Here is a 19,108-nt window from a genome sequence, read left to right as displayed (position 1 = left end):
GGAATCTTAATTTCCTTCTTTTAAATATGAGAAAACAGGTGCTCAGAAAGAGGTTAAGTTTTTTTATTCTGAATCACATGACCAAAAAGTGGCAGAACTGGGATTTGGACAAACACTGTTTCCTCTCTGTTCTGGATATTCAGATCTCACGTATCTGGGTCTAGTTTGGACTCCACTCTCTCTAAGAAGTGCTGTAAACGTGGAATTAAAACTCCCTAAGGCAGAAAGGAATTGCAGTCACCCACTCCTTCCACCTGGCAGAAGAGAAGATGAGGCTGAGGAAGTCTTGTTAGGATCACTCAACCCACAGAAGTGGATCTGGGGTTGAATCCAGGTCCAATAATCTTTCTATTTTATTTTTAACCTGAAAACAATCAGGAACGCTTTTTTTTTTTTTTCTTTTTAGGGCCATACTTGCAGTGTACGGAAGTTCCCAGGCTAGGGGTTAAACCAGAATCATAGCTACTGGCCTATACCACAGCCACAGCAATGCAGGATCCAAGCTGCAGCTGCAACCTACATCACAGTTCATGGCAATGCAAGATCCCCAACACTCTACGTGAGGCTAGGGATCGAACCCACATCCTCATGGATACTAGTCAAATTTGTTTCTCCGAGCCGCAATAGGGAACTCCCAAGAACAATTTTATAAGTATCCACACAGTGACAAGTCTCTGCCAAGCTCTGGTCTCTGATCTTATCTTGGTTGCCAAGGAGCTTTTCATCTCTGGTAGCTTGTGTCAGCTCCTCAGCCCTCAATTCACATTTGAAAAAGTGCAAAAGCAGGAGTTCCTGTTGTTGCTGAGTAGTAATGAACAAGACAAATATCCATGAGGATGCAGGTTCGATCTCTGGCCTCCCTCAATGGGTTAAGGATCCAGCATTTTGTGAGCTATGGAGTAGGTCACAGGTAAGGCTCGGATCTGGAATCTGGCATTGCTGTGGCTGAGGTGTAGGCCGGAAGCTACAGCTCCAATTCCACACCTAGAATGGGAAATTCCCACAAGCCACAGGTGCATCCCTAAAAAGACAGGGGAAAAAAAGTGCAAAAGTAGAATCATCTTGCCAGAGGACCAATCAAGGGGTCAGGGTAGAAGGAAGGGCACAGGGAGGGGCCCAGGCTTTGGGTCCCCATTTCTACTTTCTATTTCAGTGTTTTCTACTTGGTGCTTATCTGTTTTATGTATTGTGGTTCTAATGCTGTTGATTTTTTTTTTAATATAAGGTCAGATTTTCTGGTGTCTTTGATACTTCAAGAATGCTGGGTCTGCTTTTTGCCACAGCTATGCAGAAACTGCTGAACTAACGTGAAGAAAGAACATTCCTCGTTCCAGGACACCTGCCTACCTGTGGCAGACATAGAAAAGGGTGCATTATGAACAGGTGGAAAAATTGAGTGTCTTTGTGGAAAAAGTGACCAAGACAAGGGCCTCAAACATATGCATTGAGGTCCAAGAACCAAGGCCTGAATAACAGCTTAACTAAAAACTCCTATCAATGGTAAGGAACCAAGAGGATGGGGAAATTGGTGCAGGGTCTGAGACCCCAATAGGCTAATGAGTCTTCTGTTTCTGCCATGTTTTTACAGGGAAACTGGGTACTTTAAGAGACTAAGGATGAGTCTTTGGGTCAATCTAGATGCCACAGTGCAGGGAAGGTAAAATCAGGGTAATGACGAGTTCTAACATTTCTGAGTCTATTATCTATGTCTGCTATTTATTTCTCCTTGCATTCCTTCCTCTTCATCCATTCTGCACTGCTACGAATTATTGAACCCATCTCCCTACCTATCCTATATTAGCCCTTTACCTAAAATAGCCTCCTCCCTCTCCCCTCATCTATACATGAACACAGATACATCATTTTTGCTGCAATCCCAGACTAGTCACACAGCCTTTCTGAGCTTCAGTTTCCTCATGCAGTGTAAGTTTATATACCCACTGTGTGTGTGTGTGTGTGTGTGTGTGTGTGTGTGTGTGTGTGTAGGCACTCCATAGGTTAGTATTGAGTCATTGCTATTACTGCTTATTTATGGATGGTAAATATATAGGTACCAAATTAAACTGCTAATGGTTGGTTTCCAAGGGCTGAAAGCTAAAGCAATTTTGAATGTCATTTCACATGATCTTAATTAATAGGGGCTAGAAAACCCCCTAACAGTGAAGTCAGTCTCTGTACTGGGTGGCCTCCTGGAGCCTCGGGTGTCTATTTGAAAAACAGAGAATAATAATATTTACCCTGCACTGCCTTGCCTCCGTGGGGAGGGACCGCTGAAATGTGAGAGCGCTTGGTGAGTAGGAAAGCACTACACCAATGTGTGGGTCTGTAGGAATTCTGTACATGGGGTGGAGTCCAGACGGCACCTCTGCTCAGAGACCCAACAGCTCAAGGTGAGCCTGGACATCTTTGAGCCATGTGTCCAAAACAAATCTTAGATATTCCCCTCCTTCTTAGACCTCAGGCAGCTGTAGTGAACTTCCACAGCCTTGGCCAGCCCAGGCTTTTGCCCCTATTTCCCTTTGGTCAAGCGGAGGAACCTTGGACCCACTGCTGAGTTACCACTGCCATGCACAGCCTGTCTGAAGGCCTTACCTAGACGTCCCACGGGGAAGCATGAGCGCCAGCCCTACCCAGCTGAGGAAATCCTCCCACAAACTTTTCTTCTGAGCAACTCAGGGGAACAGAGCAACATACTAACAAGTTTGCTAATGAGAAGACAAAGGAGCTGCTTAGTTGAGCTGGGGAAGCCAGAGGGGGAGGCAAGGGAACTGGTCCCAGATGGGTCTGTGCCTGCCTAATGAAGCAGAACCTCAACTTCAATAATGATCAGCGTCTCCTCTGTGGGGGCCTCTCCCTGTCTGAGATGAGGAGCAGGGAGCTTCAGGAAGGCCTCCCTCAATTAATACTAATTGGGAACACGAGAATGCAGAACAGGATGTCAAAAAAGCAGCTCTGGGGTAGACCCCTCCTAGGAGTGCTTTCCCCAGGCCCGAAGGAGACACCAGCCCCCAGCTTTGTCCAAACCAGGAAGAGGGCATCTGCCCCCACATTCCCAGGAGGCACTTGGAGGTGGATTGGGAGTCAGGAGGCCTGAGCTGTACTCTAGGCTCTGCCACTAACTAACACTGACCCAAAGTGGCCACACACCTTCTCTTTCCTATACTACTTTTAACATGTAAAATATGGAGATCAGACTTCATGAATTACCTGTTTTCTTCGAACTATAATTTTATGGACTATAAGAAATTATGTAGTTCTCATTCTGATACTCAGGGTAACAGCATCAAAGAACAGAAGCATAGTAGCCTGGCTTCTGCTTAAAAAAAAAAAAAAAAGTTATTGAGAGTAAAGGTAGTGACAGGAGAAGTAGGAAATGTGACAGTAAGATAAGCCTATGCTACAAGACACACCCCACCCCCAAAGAGGGGTGTATGCCATCTAGGTTCAAACAGAGGAAGATATTGCCACACCCTTGTTCGCTCAATTAGAACATTTTTAAAATTTTCATTTCCTTTTTAAGAAAAAGAAATAACTATCATTTTCTTTCAGGGAAAAAAAAAGTAATTCTGAACATCTGCCTGTCTTCACATCTCTGCTTGTCTGCAGAGCCACAAGGTCTCTTGAATCTCAGACAGTACCAAAAAATCAGAACCAGAAGTATAATTTTCAGTGTTTGTAATAATGTAAAGAAAATGCAATAAGAAAGTCATCAGCAGCTGTAATATCACAATCACTAATCATCAGTTGTACGTAGTACAGTTTTAGCCAACCCCTTTTAAGCTTTTAAGCTGAAATGTTAATAGCACCTATCTTTTTTTATTTTTAATGGCCTCACCTGTGGCATATGGAATTTCCCGGCCTAGGGGTCAAATGGCACTGCAGCTGAGGTGGACGCCACAGCCACAACTGCGACCTACACCACAGCTTATGGCAATGCCAGATCCTTATCCCACAGAGTGAGGCCAGAGATGGAAACCGCATCCTCACAGAGACAACGTTGTGTCCTTAACCCACTGAGCCACAATGGGAACTCCAACGGCACCGATCTCAAAGGTTGTTGGGAGAATTATGATAATTTATGTTGGCATGTAGTAGTTGCTACAAGAATAAAGTCTAACTTTGTTGATTGCTATTATTGTCAACATTACAGTTACACATTTAATAGCTAACAGAACCAAGAAGATGATTCCTAAGGAGATGACTCCTAAGTCCACGTGAGGAGTTCAACAAATCGCTAAAATCCCCACCAGTTTTAGTTCTGTGGAATCTCAATGTTCCTTCAGAAGCCCTGCAACTATTTGCAGACCAAGCTGCTTAAAAGTGGTCAAAACAACTTCTGACCCTAACTCAGACTTATCTTTATCAGACTTATTCTTATCTTTAGGATTTGAAAATTCTTCTCTGACAAAGGGCAATCAGATCAGTATGTGGTTCTAAATATGATGGTGGGATTGATGGAGAAGGAATTTGATTGCGTACTGTGTAAGATGAATTTGATTAGGAGTTGTCTGCTGGAGACCAGAATCCCTGCAACATGCACTAGTTGCCACTCCCCCTTTTGAATTATTTCCCAGTCTCTCCTACTTCTGAATAACATGGAGTCACTGAGCCATTCCTTAGTTCATTGATTCATTATTTACCGAGCGCCTACTTTGTGCTAGACACTGTAGGTACTGGAAAACTGGCCATTTTTACATGATAAATATTTTCGAATTATTTGATTTTTGCTTGGGAAGGGTGTGTAAAGATGGGTTCAAAATCCCCTAAGTCAGATAACGTTTCTTAAGATATTGTCTTGGTTAAATCTACGTCTTAATCATAACTATTTTTTTAACCTTGCTGCTTCAACAATAGAGAGAGCTATGGTGAAATCTGTAGTTATAGTTTAATCAATTTTTCATTATAGTTCTTTCGATTTCTTTCATATATTTTTATATCTAGTTTACATATATACAGGTTTTCCCACTATCTGAAAGAAGTATTGCTCTGAAATCTTTCATAAGCCAAAATGGCATAAAGCAAAGATTATCTCCTGCTTTCCAAAAGTTTGCTTTACACCACTTTATTTTTTTATCAAAGGTATATTAGTACTGTTTTTGCTAACTGAAAAAAGTCCAAAGAGGATTTTTACTTTTACCAAAAAAAAAAAAAAAAAAAAAAAAAAAAAAATGGCTTCTTTACCTCACTAACACAGGTCTTTGGTAAAAGTGAAGTGGCATAATGCAAACTTTTGGAAAGCAGAGGATACCTGTATGTATACAAGTATATACACTATGTGATATATTTGTAATTAAAGGGAAAGAAAACAATAACTATATGTTGCCATATTGAGTAATGTAAAGTAATAAGCTATATATGATATATAAATACATAATTTTAATTGTATTTCTTTGAGGTTGAATATTTTGTTATTATGTTATAAAATTATCTGTGTTGATTTTTTTTCTAAAAATCTGTTTTAAGCTACACTATTATATCTGGTTATTCTATTTCTAAGGGAATTTAGGTATATTTTGTCAATCACGTACAGTTGGATTTATTTTTAATAAAGCTTGAAAAAAATTATCTATTGTCCACTTATGTACATATTTTACATATATGTTTTAACTTGACTCTTTCATCAGTTTATATAAATTTGTAACACTTAGAGTTCCCATTGTGGCGCAGTGGTTAATGAACCCAACTAGGAACTATGAGGTTGAGGGTTTGATTCCTGGCCTTACTCAGTGGGTAAAGGATCCGGCATTGCTGTGAGCTGTGGTGTAGGTTGCAGATGTGGCTCGGCTCCTACATTGCTGTGGCTCTGGTGTAGGCCGGCGGCTATAGCTCTGATTAGACCCCTAGCCGGGGAACCTCCAAATGCCACAGGTGCAGCCCTAGAAAAGACCAAAAAATAAAAATAAATTTGTAACACTTATTTTATGTTTTCTTCTTCTCCTTTCTTGTCAAGTTTCTTTCTTATCAAGTTTTCTTGTCAAGTTTCTTTAAAATTGTTTATCTATCTTCTTTTTAAAGACAAGGGCCTTAGAGAATTAATTCCCATATCTTCTGGTCCCTCAACCTCCAAGCCTATGATGTTGAGATACTTTCTGTTTTCTCCTCTGTAGTTCTGGCTTTACTTATTTGTAAGACCTTCCCCCCACCCCACCCCGATCCAAGAAAGCATTTGCTCACTCTTACTTTTCTTTTGACCTCCAACATTTCTTAGATCGATTTCATTTCTTACTGAATAGCTCTTCCCAAAGAGCTGTTGGTGAGGGTCTTTGCATTGCAAAACTTCTGAAGCTTTAAATGTGTTATTTCATTTAATTGTGGTAAAATACATATACCATTAAACTTACCATCTTAACCATTTTGAGTACATATATATCTCATTTTATTGTGCTTCATTTTATTGCACTTGGCAGATATTGCAGTTTTTACAAATTGAAGGCATATGGAAGTTCACAGGCTAGGGGTCAAATTGAAGCTGTAGCTGCTGGCCTATACCACAGCCACAGCAATGCAGGATCTGAGGCATGTCTGTGACTTACACCACAACCCATGGCAATGCCGGGTCCTTAACCCACTGAGCAAGACCGGGAGTTGAACCTGCATCCTCCCCGATACCAGTCGGGTTCATTAACCACTGAGCCACAACAGGAACTCCTCTTATTTTTTTGACGAATCTTCACACTATTTTCCAGAATAGATGCACATTTACAGACCAACCAACAGTATATTAGGGTTCCCTTTTCGCCTCAAACTCTCCAACATTAGTTAACTCTTATCTTTTCCATAATAGTTACTCTAACAAATAAGAATTGTGAAGTAATAAGTTATTGTGGTTTTGATTTGCATTTCTTGTATAATTAGTAATGTTGAATATCTTTTCACATGCCTGTTGGCCATCTGTATGTCTTCTTTGGAAAAATGTCCATTCAGTTTCTCCGACTATTCTCTAACCAAGTTGTTTGCTTTCTTGTTTTTGTTGAATTGTATGAGTTTATTAAATATTAACTGCTATTGGTTATATGATCTTTAAATATCTTCTCCCACTTAGAGTATGGACTTTTTGCTGTGATGATGATTTCTTTCACTGTGCAGAAATGTTTTAGTGTGATGTCCCATTTATTTATTTTCGCTTTTGTTTCCTTTGCCATTTGCGTCAGATCCATAAAACATTGCCAGGACCAATGGAAATGAGGTTACTTCCTATGTTTTTGTATGTGGTATGAAAAAAAGATAGTCTATTTTGATTCTTTTGCTTGTAGCTGCCCACTTTTCACATCACCGCATGTTAAAAAGGCCATCTTCACCATTGTATATTCTTGCCTCCCTTGTTACAGATTAATTAATCATATAACTGTGGGCTTATTTCTGGGCTCTCTAGTTTGTTCCATTGATCTTTGCAAGTTTTTTGTACCAGTAGCATATGTTTTAATTATTATAGCTTTGTAGTGCAATCTGAAGTCAGGCAGCATAATACCTCCAGGTCTTCTCGGATATTTTAACACTCATATTTGTCTACACTGAGCATCAAGCGATTGGTCAATTATAGCTCAAGTTTTTCTAGCCAAGCACTTGTTCTTATATCAGTTCCTACTTTTGAGTCACCACCCCAGTAAGCTGTGACTCCCTGTATTTTGTATTTCTGTCTCTCCACTCTTGGGTGCCATGGTTTGCCCTATATTCTTATCTCTTATTGAGCCTAGAAGAGGTTTTTTTTGTTTTTAGTCTGTTCAGCCTTTTACTTATTAGGATGGAGTGGTGACTTTCAAACTCCTTACTTGTAGAAGTAAAAACCTGAAATCCAAATCATCTTTCTTTCATTTGAAGAATGAATTCCCTACCAAACATAAATTTTGGTTAGGATATCATCAGAGTAAGAAATTGATTGGATACTATTTCCTGAGATGGACATATATTCAACAGTTATGCATATGATTTAAATATTATTGCTATCTACTCTTATTAGCTACAGCAAAGTTTTTAACTCCATTAAATTATCTATAGCTGCTATGAGCTCAAGTAACTTTTTATATGACCAAAAGCTTTGTAACACCATATTTGTCTTCAAGGACAGCCCTTTAATTTTTATCTCTATTACATTCTTACATTCTCTTTAACAGACCATATTTACAAATTCCCTTCTAGAACTGATGAGAGATAGCCTCACTCTGGGGGGAAAAAAAGCTGAAGAATTTTAGATGGAAAACCAGAGTCCAAGAAAGAAACATATATTTGGGGGGATTCAATACATTAAGAGAAATTAGTTAGTTACTAGAAAAGAAATTAGTTAGTTACTAGAAGCATACCTGTTACAGATTCTTCATAATTTACTGAATGAATAGTTGTAGCAGATATCAATTCTTTCTGGCATAACCCTCTTCCAAGATATTTGATATTTTTTCATCTAAGTACTCTAACAAGCTCAGCTAGCTGCCCTGAGGGTGGAAGCAGGAGAAAATAAGAACATAACTCATTGTTCCAGAAATGTCAAGCAAAGAACATCATAGTACAAGAGAAGCTTGGAAATGTTTTCCTAAAGGGAGGGCTCTGTAAGAAGACCTAACCTAAGACACATGTATATCTGTACCTGTAATTGCTGTCCTGTGTCTTCTCTTTTTACTTTCACAAGCATCTTTGCTTATAAATGGCAGTTACTATGCTTTTGAATCAGTTATGTGTATGTTTTCTGTACCAGAAATAATGAATAGGAAGGCCGCAACCTATGAAATTAAGGCTAATACACTAAAAGTGAGTGTAGTGTGGAATGGAAAATGGCACAATATCGTATGTGTGGAGGGAGGTAAACTTTGACTTTTCTGATTTTGACTGAAAACAACAGGCCAGAGGTCAAAGCTGATATTTGATACTTACAATTTCATCAAGGTGAGAGATGAATGGACAAATATTAGTTTTTCAAAAAGGCAAATAATTTGGCTTAGGCTTTGGGAAACTAGATTCCTGTTTTACACATACACCATATATCAGGAGACATGAGAATTCAAACTATTCCTTTGTACTCATAAGTGGAAGACTTTTAAAAATTTATATAAGAAAATCACATTCATACATGCTTGTGTTAAATAAAAAGATTTGTAGAAATTAGCGTGACAGGGAAGTAATGTCATGTGGTATTCAAAAGTGAGGCTATGGAGTAAATCAGACCTGGTTTGAATCTTGGCTTTTGCTCACTAGTTACACCAAATTAGAAAAATAATTTAAACAGGTCTCTCTAAAAGAGAGCATGCTACTTCATAGAGATAATTTGAAATTAAATGAAATAATGTATATAAATTACTTATTACAGTTCTGGAATATTTTGAGAAATAAATCCATAGTAAATAGTATTCTTTTTTTTCCTCTCTTTAGGACTGCACCTGTAGCATATGGAGGTTTCCAGGCTAGGGGTTGAATTGGAGCTGTAGCTCCCAGCCACAGCCACAGCAACCCTAGATCTGAGCCATATCTGTGACCTGTGCTGCAGCTTGTGGCAATGCCAGATCCTTAACCCACTGAGCAAGTCTAGGGATGGAATTCACATCCTCATGGTGGGTTCTTAAATGGCTGAGCCACAATGGGAACTCTGAGATAGTATTATTCTGATCAAGGTAAAGAAATTGAGTAACTCTAAGAGGAAACGTCACATGAAAATACTCAAAAGTGTGAAACAGCCTAATGAGCTCTCTCTAAATTAAGTTTTGTTAGGTGGAGAAGAAGTATGCAGGAAAATGAGGCTAGAGGGGAATAAATGGAGCCAGAAAATGAGTGACCTTCAGTTCAGAAAATGAAAATTTCAGTGTGAAAAATACTCCTATGTGGCAATGATATGGATATGTATATCAATTAAGGGTTTTTTCTTGGTTTAATTGCTGTTTTTTTGATTGGAATGAAAATATAGCTGATTTAGGGACTCTGATAATGCGGGTTGATTTAAGTGGACTTGGATGTGCCTGAATATGTCAGTATTTGGACTTGAGTTATTTGCATTCACATTTAGCTTTGATTCATAGCATCAAGAACCCCACAGGAGGTGAATTTGGTGAGCTCTACATAGCATCACACCTTCTTTCTCATGTGCAAAAGAGTACATACACCAACATACTCAGACCTCCACTTCTCAGAGATTCTGAAGAGAAGGAAACTATTCATAGATGGCTCATTCTTTGGCCGAGTCCTTGATTTTATGTATGTAGGTGAGACAATATGAGACTTACAAGAAAGCTATTGCTGTGAGGTTTGGGACACAATGTCAGTACAATAGACAGTCACTTTGGCAGCTCATACACTAAAATTAGAATGATGTAGAGATTAGCATGGCAACTGTGCAACAAGAGCATATAAATTTGTGAAGCTTCATATTTTTCAGCAGAAACTATATAGGCCTAGAAAGTGGAATGAGCTATTCAAAGTGCTGAAAGAAAAAAAACTGCCAACCAAAAATTCTCTTCCCAGCAAAATTATTCTTCAAAAGTGAAGGAGAAATAAAGACCTCCCCAGACAAACAAAACATAAAGGAATTTATCAACACAAGACCTACCTTACAAGCAACACCTGAAATTCTTCAAACTCTAATTAAAGGATGTTAATTAGTAACATGAAAATTCACAATACACTAGTAAAATTAAATATATAGTCAAATGCAGAATATTGAAATACTGTGATATAGGGTGTCTTAACCACTTAATTATAGTATAAATATTAAAGTACTTGGGTAATAAAAAAATAACTATAATCTATTAGTAAACATATATATGTATATATAGTGGAATATTAGCCATAAAAACAAATGAAACCTTGCCATTTTTGGCAATATGAATGGAACTATAAGGCATGCTAAGTAAAATAAGTTAGACAAAGAAAAATACTGCATGATATTACTTATATGTGGAATCTAAAAAAGTTAAACTCATAAAAAGTAGAAAGTAAATTGGTGATTGTCAATGGCTGAGTGGTGGGGAAAATGAGGAAATATTGGCCAAAATATACAAATCTCTAGGTATAAAATGAAAAACTTTGGGGCTCTAATGCACAGCACTGTCATTATAGTTAATAATGTATCATATTGGAAAGTTGTTAAAAGAGTATATCTTAAATGTTCTCATCACAAGAAAAGAACGGTGATTATGAGACATGATGGAGGTATTATCTAAGGGTATATTAATAATCATTTTGCAATTTATAAGTGTATCAAATCAACATATTATATACCTTAAACTTCCACAATGTTATATGTCAAATATAACTTCAATATGTCAAATTTCCACAATGTTTATATCTCAATAAAACTGGAATAGAAAAATACAAGAGAGCAAACAATGCTGAGAGACATCAAAAGATGATAAAATAGAGATACATATTTACCACCCTTGCCATCCAGCTTGAAAAAGACTGAAACTTAGAAGTAAGAGCAAATATCTGTGTAAGGACTATTATAAAATCCACCCTCACAAAGCCAGAAACACATCTCTCATTTGAGTCAGTTTGAGTCACACCAGCAAGTAAGGCTAGGGGAACATCTTGGGATTTACTCAAGTCTGCCTGAACAAAGCCTAAAACCAAGCCCTGATATGAATCAGAGAAAAGTCAAGTTCCAACAAAAGGAGACATTTGGGAAGTATCTTGGCCAAACTACCAGAAAGTCAACAATTCCATAAATTCACCTAATTACAGAGTTTCAAAATTATAAGACAAAACTAATAACAAAAGCAAATCAACAGTCATAGATATTTAAAACCTCTCATTCAATACTAGATGGACAAAAAGAAAAAAATCAGAACAAAATGCTGAAAAAAATTTAATACTGCATACAACCAATATGATCTAATGTCCATAAAATATGATTTAATTGAATACCATGAAAACAACTGGAGTCTACATGTTCTCTTCAAGTGTACATGGAATGCTCACCAAAAGAAAATAAAATGCAGGGACTTAAAGTTAGTCTCAGTAAAATTCATGTCTGCAAACTTATAGTATATTTCATGACCACATAAGACTAAGTCAGAAATCAACAATTAGGTATCTAGAAAATTCTCAAGTATCTCAAAATTATATAATACGTTTTAAAATGAGCCATTAGTTAATACATGCCAAGGATTTGGGGGACAATAAAATATACCCCCAGAAAACCTAAAGAACAAAGCAAAGTAATACTTAAAGGAAAGATTTTCTTACTTCAAGTATTTATGTTAAAAAAGAGTAGGAGTTCCCATTGTGGTGCAGTGGAAACACATCCGACTAGTAACCATGAAGTTTCGGGTTTGATCCCTGGCCTCGCTCAGTGTGTTAAGGATCTGGCATTGATGTGAGCTGTGGTGTAGGTCGCAGACACGGCTCGGCTCGGATCCTGCGTTGCTGTGGCTGTGGCGTATGCTGGCGGCTACAGCTCCAATTCAATCCCTAGCCTGGAAACCTCCATATACCACAAGAGCAGCCCTAAAAAGAAAAAGAAAAGAAAAGAAAAAAAGAAAGAGTAGTAATGAAATTGATATAAATTTACATCTTACAACACTGGAAAAAAAGAGACCAAAGCAACAGTGTAAGGAAGTAAGGCTATAAGCAGAAATCAATGCACAGACTTATTTTGTGTATTGTAAAACACAAGAAAATAGACAGACAAAACAAACAGGAAACAGAAAAACAATAAAACAGACAAAAAGGCAAAGAAAGTCAATACAACCAAATGTTGGTTCTTATAAAAGATTAATTCAGGTGGCTGATAATTTGGCAAATATATAAAGCATCTTGGCCAGCTCAGGCTCACATACTAATAGCTTTTATTTTGGTCCTTAGGCATAGAGTTTTGATTTATTATACCCAACACACTTTCCCCTTCTGTTTTCTTCTCTGAGACTATAGATCTGATACATATATCTTTATCCCAAGGTCTAATATGGAATTTCAAGAACTTGAATGCCATTTTTTGGTGCAATTAGGCTTTTACTTGCTCTGACAAGTCTTCTTAAGAGATTTCTGGTATCTGCCAGAGAGAGGACATCAAGCTTGTGAGGACTCTTCACTGAAGAATTTGGATGACCTTCTGTAATAATACTTGGGACTAGTACTTGAGATGATTAGGAAGTCGTCAGGTTTTCCAGGCCTTTTTACCCATATTAAGAGTTCCCTCACTTCCCACATAGCTCACTTCCCAATTGGCTCATCTCATTATGACAGTGAAGCCTTGAAAATTCTAGAAAAATACTGATCCTCTGGAAGGATTGAGAGCCTGAAAAATCCCTTTGTATTTCTATGATGGCCCAAACCACCAATCATTTGTCCACTAAGAGTCAGGAAAAGGGCACATTTTTTCCTTCCATTTTTGGATCCATCTTTTAAAATTCCAACTGCACAGTATGGGTTTAAGAGCATTGTTCTGACTCCCTTTTATTTGTTCCCACCATGGCACAATGGGATTGGCAGCGTCTTGGGAGGATTGGGATGCAGTTTTGATCCCCAGCCTGGCACTGTGGGTTAGGAGCCTGTATTGCTGCAGCTGTAGCTTAGGTTACAACCAGGTCTCAGATTTGATCCCTGACCTGGGAACTCCATATGCCCTAGGATGGCCAAAAAAAAAAAGAAGAAGAAAAAAAGATTCATTGCAATGATAATATGAGACCATTATTCACTTGTGTAATCATGAAATTGAGTCATAGAATTAGTGGATTCTAGTCATAGGCAAGGGAATAACAAGAACAAAATTTATTTCCAAGTACTCTTAAGATGAAATTCCAAGTAAATAATGATGCCTTGGTATGTCAACCTTTAATGACTATGTACAGGTATCACATACTATTGAAACCAAAGGCATTTTCACAGGTAATTTTTTTCCATCCAGAAAGAGCAGTCAAGTATTGGTAGTGAGAGAAGATCCCACTGTGACACTGTGACACATCAGGTTAAGGATCTGGCATTGCCACAGCTATGGCTTGGATTCCCTGGCTCTGGAATTTTCACATGCCATGGTTGCAGCCTGAAAAAGAAATGAAAAAAAAAAAAAGGAACAAAAGTCCAGGACCAGATGGCTTCACAGGTGAACACTATCAAACAATTAAAGAGTTAACACCTATCCTTCTGAAACTCTTCCAAAAAATTGCAGAGGAAGGAACACTCCCAAGCTCATTCTATGAGGTCACCATCACCCTGACACCAAAACCAGAAAAAGACACCACAAATAAAGAAAATTAAAGGCCAATATCACTGATGAACATAGATGTAAAAATCCTTAGCAAAATACTAGCAGACTGAATCCAACAATACATTAAAAGGATTATACACCATGAACAAGTGGAATTTATCCAGGGCTGCAAGGATTCTTCAAGATACACAAATCAATCAGTGTGACACATCACATCAACAAACTGAAGAGTAAAAATTATATAATCAACTGAATATATACAGAAAAAATTAGACAAAATTCAACATTCATTTTTGATTAAAAAAAAACTCTTCAGAAAATGAGCATAGGGGTAATCTATCTCAATGCAACAAAGCCCATATATGACAAACCCTCAGCTAACATCATCTTCATTGGTTGAAAACAGAAACCATTTCCTCTAAGATCAGGAATAAGACAAGGATGTCCACTCTCCCCACTTTTTTTTTCTTTTTATGGAAGTTCCCAGGTCAAATTGGAGCTGCAGCTGCCAGCCTACACCACAGCCATAACAATCCACATCTTCCAACTACACCACAGCTCCTGGCAATGTCAGATGGTTAACCCATCAAGCAGGGCCAGAGATCAAACCCACATCTTCATGGATACCAGTTGGGTTCATTGCTGTTGAGCCACAACAGGAACTCCCACTCCCACCACTTTTATTCAACATAGTTTTGGAAGTCCTAGCCATGGCAATCATAGAAGAAAAAGAAATAAAGTGAATTCAAATTGGAAAAGAAGTAAAACTGTCACTGTTTACAGATAACGTGATACTATACATAGAAAATCCTAATGACACTACCAGAAAAAAAAATAGAATGCATCAATGACTTTGGTAAAGTTGCAGGATACAAAATTAATACACAGAAATCTCTTTCATTTCTAACCACCAACAATGAAAGATCAGAAATAAAAATTAAGGAAACAATTCCATTTACCATCACATCAAAGAGAATAAAATATCTGGAAATGAGCCTATCTAAAGAGAAAAAAGGCCTGTACCCTGAAAACTGTAATACACTGATGAAGAAAATCAAGGACGACACAAACAGATGGAAAGATATACTATGCTCTTGGATTGGAAGAATCAGTACTGCCAGATGACTATATTACCCAAGGTAATCAGTAGATTCAGCACAATTCCTATCAAAATACTAATGGCATTTTTCATGGAAATAGAACAAAACTTTTAAATTTATATGGAAACTCAAAATATTCCCAACAGCCAAAGTAATCTTGAGAAAGAAAAACAGAGCTGGAGGAATCAGGCTTCCTGACTTCAAGCTTTACTACAAAGCTACAATCATCAAAACAGTATGGTTCTGGCACAAAAACAGAAATATAGATCAGTGGAACAGCATAGAAAGCCCAGAAATAAACCCATGCATCTATGGTCAAGTAATCTATGAGAAAGAGGGCAAGAATATACAATGGCGAAAAGACAGTCTCTTCAATAAGTGGTGCTGGGAAAACTGGACAGTTACGTGGAAAAGAGTGAAATTAGAACACGCTGTAACACTGTGCACAAAAATAAACTCAAAATGGATTAAAGACCTAAACGCAAAATCAGATGCTATAAAACTCTTACAGGAAAACATAGAACACTCTTTGACATAAATTGCAGCAATATCTTTCTTGAGCCATGTCCTAGAGTAATGAAAATAAAAATAAAAATGAACTAAAAGGATCTAATTAAACTTAAAAAGTTTTTGCACAGCAAAGGAAACCATAAAAACAAACTAAAAGACAACCCACAGAGTGGGAGAAAATATTTGCAATGAAGCAATTGACAAGGGATTCACCTACAAAATATACCAACTCATGTAGCTTAATATCAAAAAATAAACAACCAATCAAAAAATAGACATAGAGATAGGCCAAAAAACGCATGAATAGATGTTTAAGATGGCTAATTATTAGAGAAGTGCACATCAAAACTACTATGAGGTACCACATTATACCAGGCAGAATGGCCATCATCAAAAGTCCACAAAAAACAAATGCTAGAAAGGGTGCAAAGAAAAGGGAACCCTCTTACAGTGTTGGTGGGAATTGTGAATTGGTACAACCACTATGGAGAACCATATTAAGCTTCCTTAAAAAGCTAAATATAGAACTATCATATGACCCAGCAATCCCACTCTTGAGCATATATCCAAAGAAAACCGTAATTCAAAAATAGATATGCACCCCAATGTTCATTGCAGCATTATTTACAATAGCCAAGACATGGAAGCAATTTAAATGTCCATTGACAGACGATTGGATAAAGAAGATGTGGTACATATAAACAATGGAATATTACTCTGTTGAGAGACATGTTTCTACAATCTTTGCTTAGCCTCTCTGTTTCTATTTTCTATGCTGAAAAATCCATCTTGTCCTGCTTTACCTTTACCCTATATTAATGCCTGAAAGTGCTGGTAAATAACCTAAGCTTAAGAACAAAGACCTGAAGGCATAAGTTACTCATGTGGTCAGCTGAGTGAGGACATAATGCATTGGTCAAGGCATGCCATTTGCACAGCACGTTATGTCTTGTTAAGATAAGAGGAAGATGAGCCTCATGGCCTCAAGGGATTTATGAGGGGTCATTAGCAGGATATGCTTCACCAACGAGAACGAGGTGCAAACCTAGGCACTCGGGTTGCCACAGGTAGGCACACTGTCTGCAGAAGCACAATGGTGACTCTCTGGATACTATGCATAGATAGTGACACCAGGCTTCCTCAATGCTAATGATTGTTAAATGCCAAAACGTCAGAATAAAAGCTTAACCAGCTACCAGCTACGCGACTTTAAAAAAAAAATTAAAAGAAAAAAAAAAACTATATTCTGCACCTACAGCCCCCTCCTCACTTGATATAATCCTAAATAGCACAATAAAAGCAGTGTGGTTTCTTGAGGTGGGGCTCTTGGTCCATGAGACCTTGAGTCTCTGGATTCCCACTTTTGATTAAGATAAATGTCTCTGTTTTATGTTAGCTTTTTCTTAATTTTCACAGCACCCCGCCCCATTCTTCAGCCCTCACCTGCTGAGCTGGTCTTGGCATTACTCAACCATAAAACAGCATGAAATAATGCCATTTGCATCAAGATAGATGGTCATAGAAATAATCGTACTAAGTAAAATAAGTCAGACAGAGAAAGGCAAATATATGAGATGACTAACGTGGAATCTAATAGAAATGATACAATAGAACTTAACAAAATAGAAAGACTCAAAGATCTTGAAACCAAATTTATGTTTACTAGAGGGGAAATGTGGGGAGGGAGGGATAAATTAAGGGGTTAGGATTGATATATACATCCATTACTATATATAAAATAGAGGGGTAACAAGGACCTACTGTATAGCACAGGGACATTTACTCAATACTGTGTAATAACCTATATGGGAAAAGAATCTGAAAAGGTATGCACAAACTGATTTGCTTCGCTGTATGTCATAAATTAACACAATTTTGTAAGTCAACCATAGTCCAAAAATTTTTTCAAAAAAGAAAATAAGTTTTTGAGTTCCTGTCGTGGCTCAGTGGTTAATGAATCCGACTAGGAACCATGAGGTTGTGGGTTCGATCCCTGGCCTTGCTCAGTGGGTTAAGGATCCGGCATTGCCGTGAGCTGTGGTGTAGGTTGCAGATGCGGCTCGGATCCTGCGTTGCTGTGGCTCTGGCGTAGGCCAGCAGCTACATCTCTGATTAGACCCCTAGCCTAGGAACCTCCATATGCCGTGGGAACGGCCCTAAAAAGAGTAGAAAGACCAAAAAAAGAAAAAAAAGAAAAAAAGAAATTAAGTTTTAAGAGATACCTTGACAAAGACCTAAAAGAAAACTCAATTACATTAAAAAGAAAAGAAAAAAGTATTGGTAGTAATAGATGCTTCTAACCAAGATCTCCTACCACTGCCACAGTGTGGACAAGAAAGGCAAGAGATGTGCCTGGGGGACTTTCCTTTCCCCTTTAAGAGAAGAGCCTCTATTATGGGGCTTTGGTATCTACTAACTCACATTGACGTCTTCTGGCTAAGAAAGTTCTAATGCTGTAACTCTTCAGACATATGTAAAATAAATAAATAAACAATACTGTATCTCTAATGTTTCACTGTGACTAAGACATTTACAGGAAGAGAATTTCAGCTTCTTTGACTAAAGAAATACAAAACTAAGAAACTGGGTGGGAGGAGTCTTAACACTGTTTCATAACTTCTTTGTCTCTTGGTGCATTCCACAGAGGAGGGAGCCAGCACTAGTCACATTTTAAAGTGACTCTAACCAGTGCCATTTGTTCGTATTGTCATTGAAAAAACCTTCATTGTCTTAATATTGCAGGATATTTTAACACTCTGCAGTTCAGTTTCTGAGAGCTTTTCTGATAACCCTTCCACCTCAAGCAAAAGAAATATCGATTCCTGCATTTCTGAAGATCTCCAGATTTGGACTGTTGAAGACTTTTCAGTGAGGTGAGTTCCGTCAAGACTGTAGCAGAGAAGATCTGGGTACCTCGTTCATATCCACAAGATCACAGGCAGAGAACTGGTTTTTGAGTTGGTGGAGGGGAGGAAGGTTGGAGTCCGCACATTCAGAAAAGTGAAGCTTGTATAATCTTTTACTTACAAGGAATAGAACAGACATTTTTCATTACATCACAACTGAGGCCTGAACAAAGGGAAATGAATTTTGACTACTGCGGATTTTAAAATTCATCCTTGAGGTGTTTACAGCATAAATTAATATTTAGAAGAGGGCTCTGATTTTCTTAGCTGGAAGGTGCACAGGAAATTTAGTGGCTGTTGTAGAAGCCTGGGTAAAAAATAAGATAATGGCATGGAAAAAGTATTATGCAATAATATTAAGTAGAAAATAACTTGGACCTAAAATTGTGTTGTATGGTATTACTCCAATTTTACAGAACATGAGAACAAACACACATAAAGTAGAGAATTTCTCAGTTTCAGAAACATAG

At 37.8% G+C, this 19,108-nt stretch overlaps 2 protein-coding genes across 3 annotated transcripts in view; one reads left to right on the top strand and one right to left on the bottom strand.

Moving 5' to 3' along the window:
* The window catches only part of LOC100154852 (olfactory receptor 10C1-like), a 58,804-nt gene that overhangs the window by 9,443 nt on the left and 30,253 nt on the right, over positions 1-19,108 (bottom strand). The window lies entirely within an intron of this gene.
* LOC100156073 (myeloid cell nuclear differentiation antigen-like protein) overlaps positions 18,344-19,108 on the top strand; it is a 58,367-nt gene continuing 57,602 nt past the window's right edge. Inside the window, exon 1 of the mRNA XM_021090813.1 lies at positions 18,344-18,605. The gene's annotated coding sequence lies outside the window, so the exon portion shown is untranslated. The remainder of the gene's footprint in view (positions 18,606-19,108) is intronic.

The sequence above is a fragment of the Sus scrofa genome, chromosome 4 (assembly GCF_000003025.6).
Source record: "Sus scrofa isolate TJ Tabasco breed Duroc chromosome 4, Sscrofa11.1, whole genome shotgun sequence".
Lineage (NCBI taxonomy): Eukaryota > Metazoa > Chordata > Mammalia > Artiodactyla > Suidae > Sus > Sus scrofa.
This window is presented reverse-complemented; position numbering and strand designations above follow the sequence as displayed.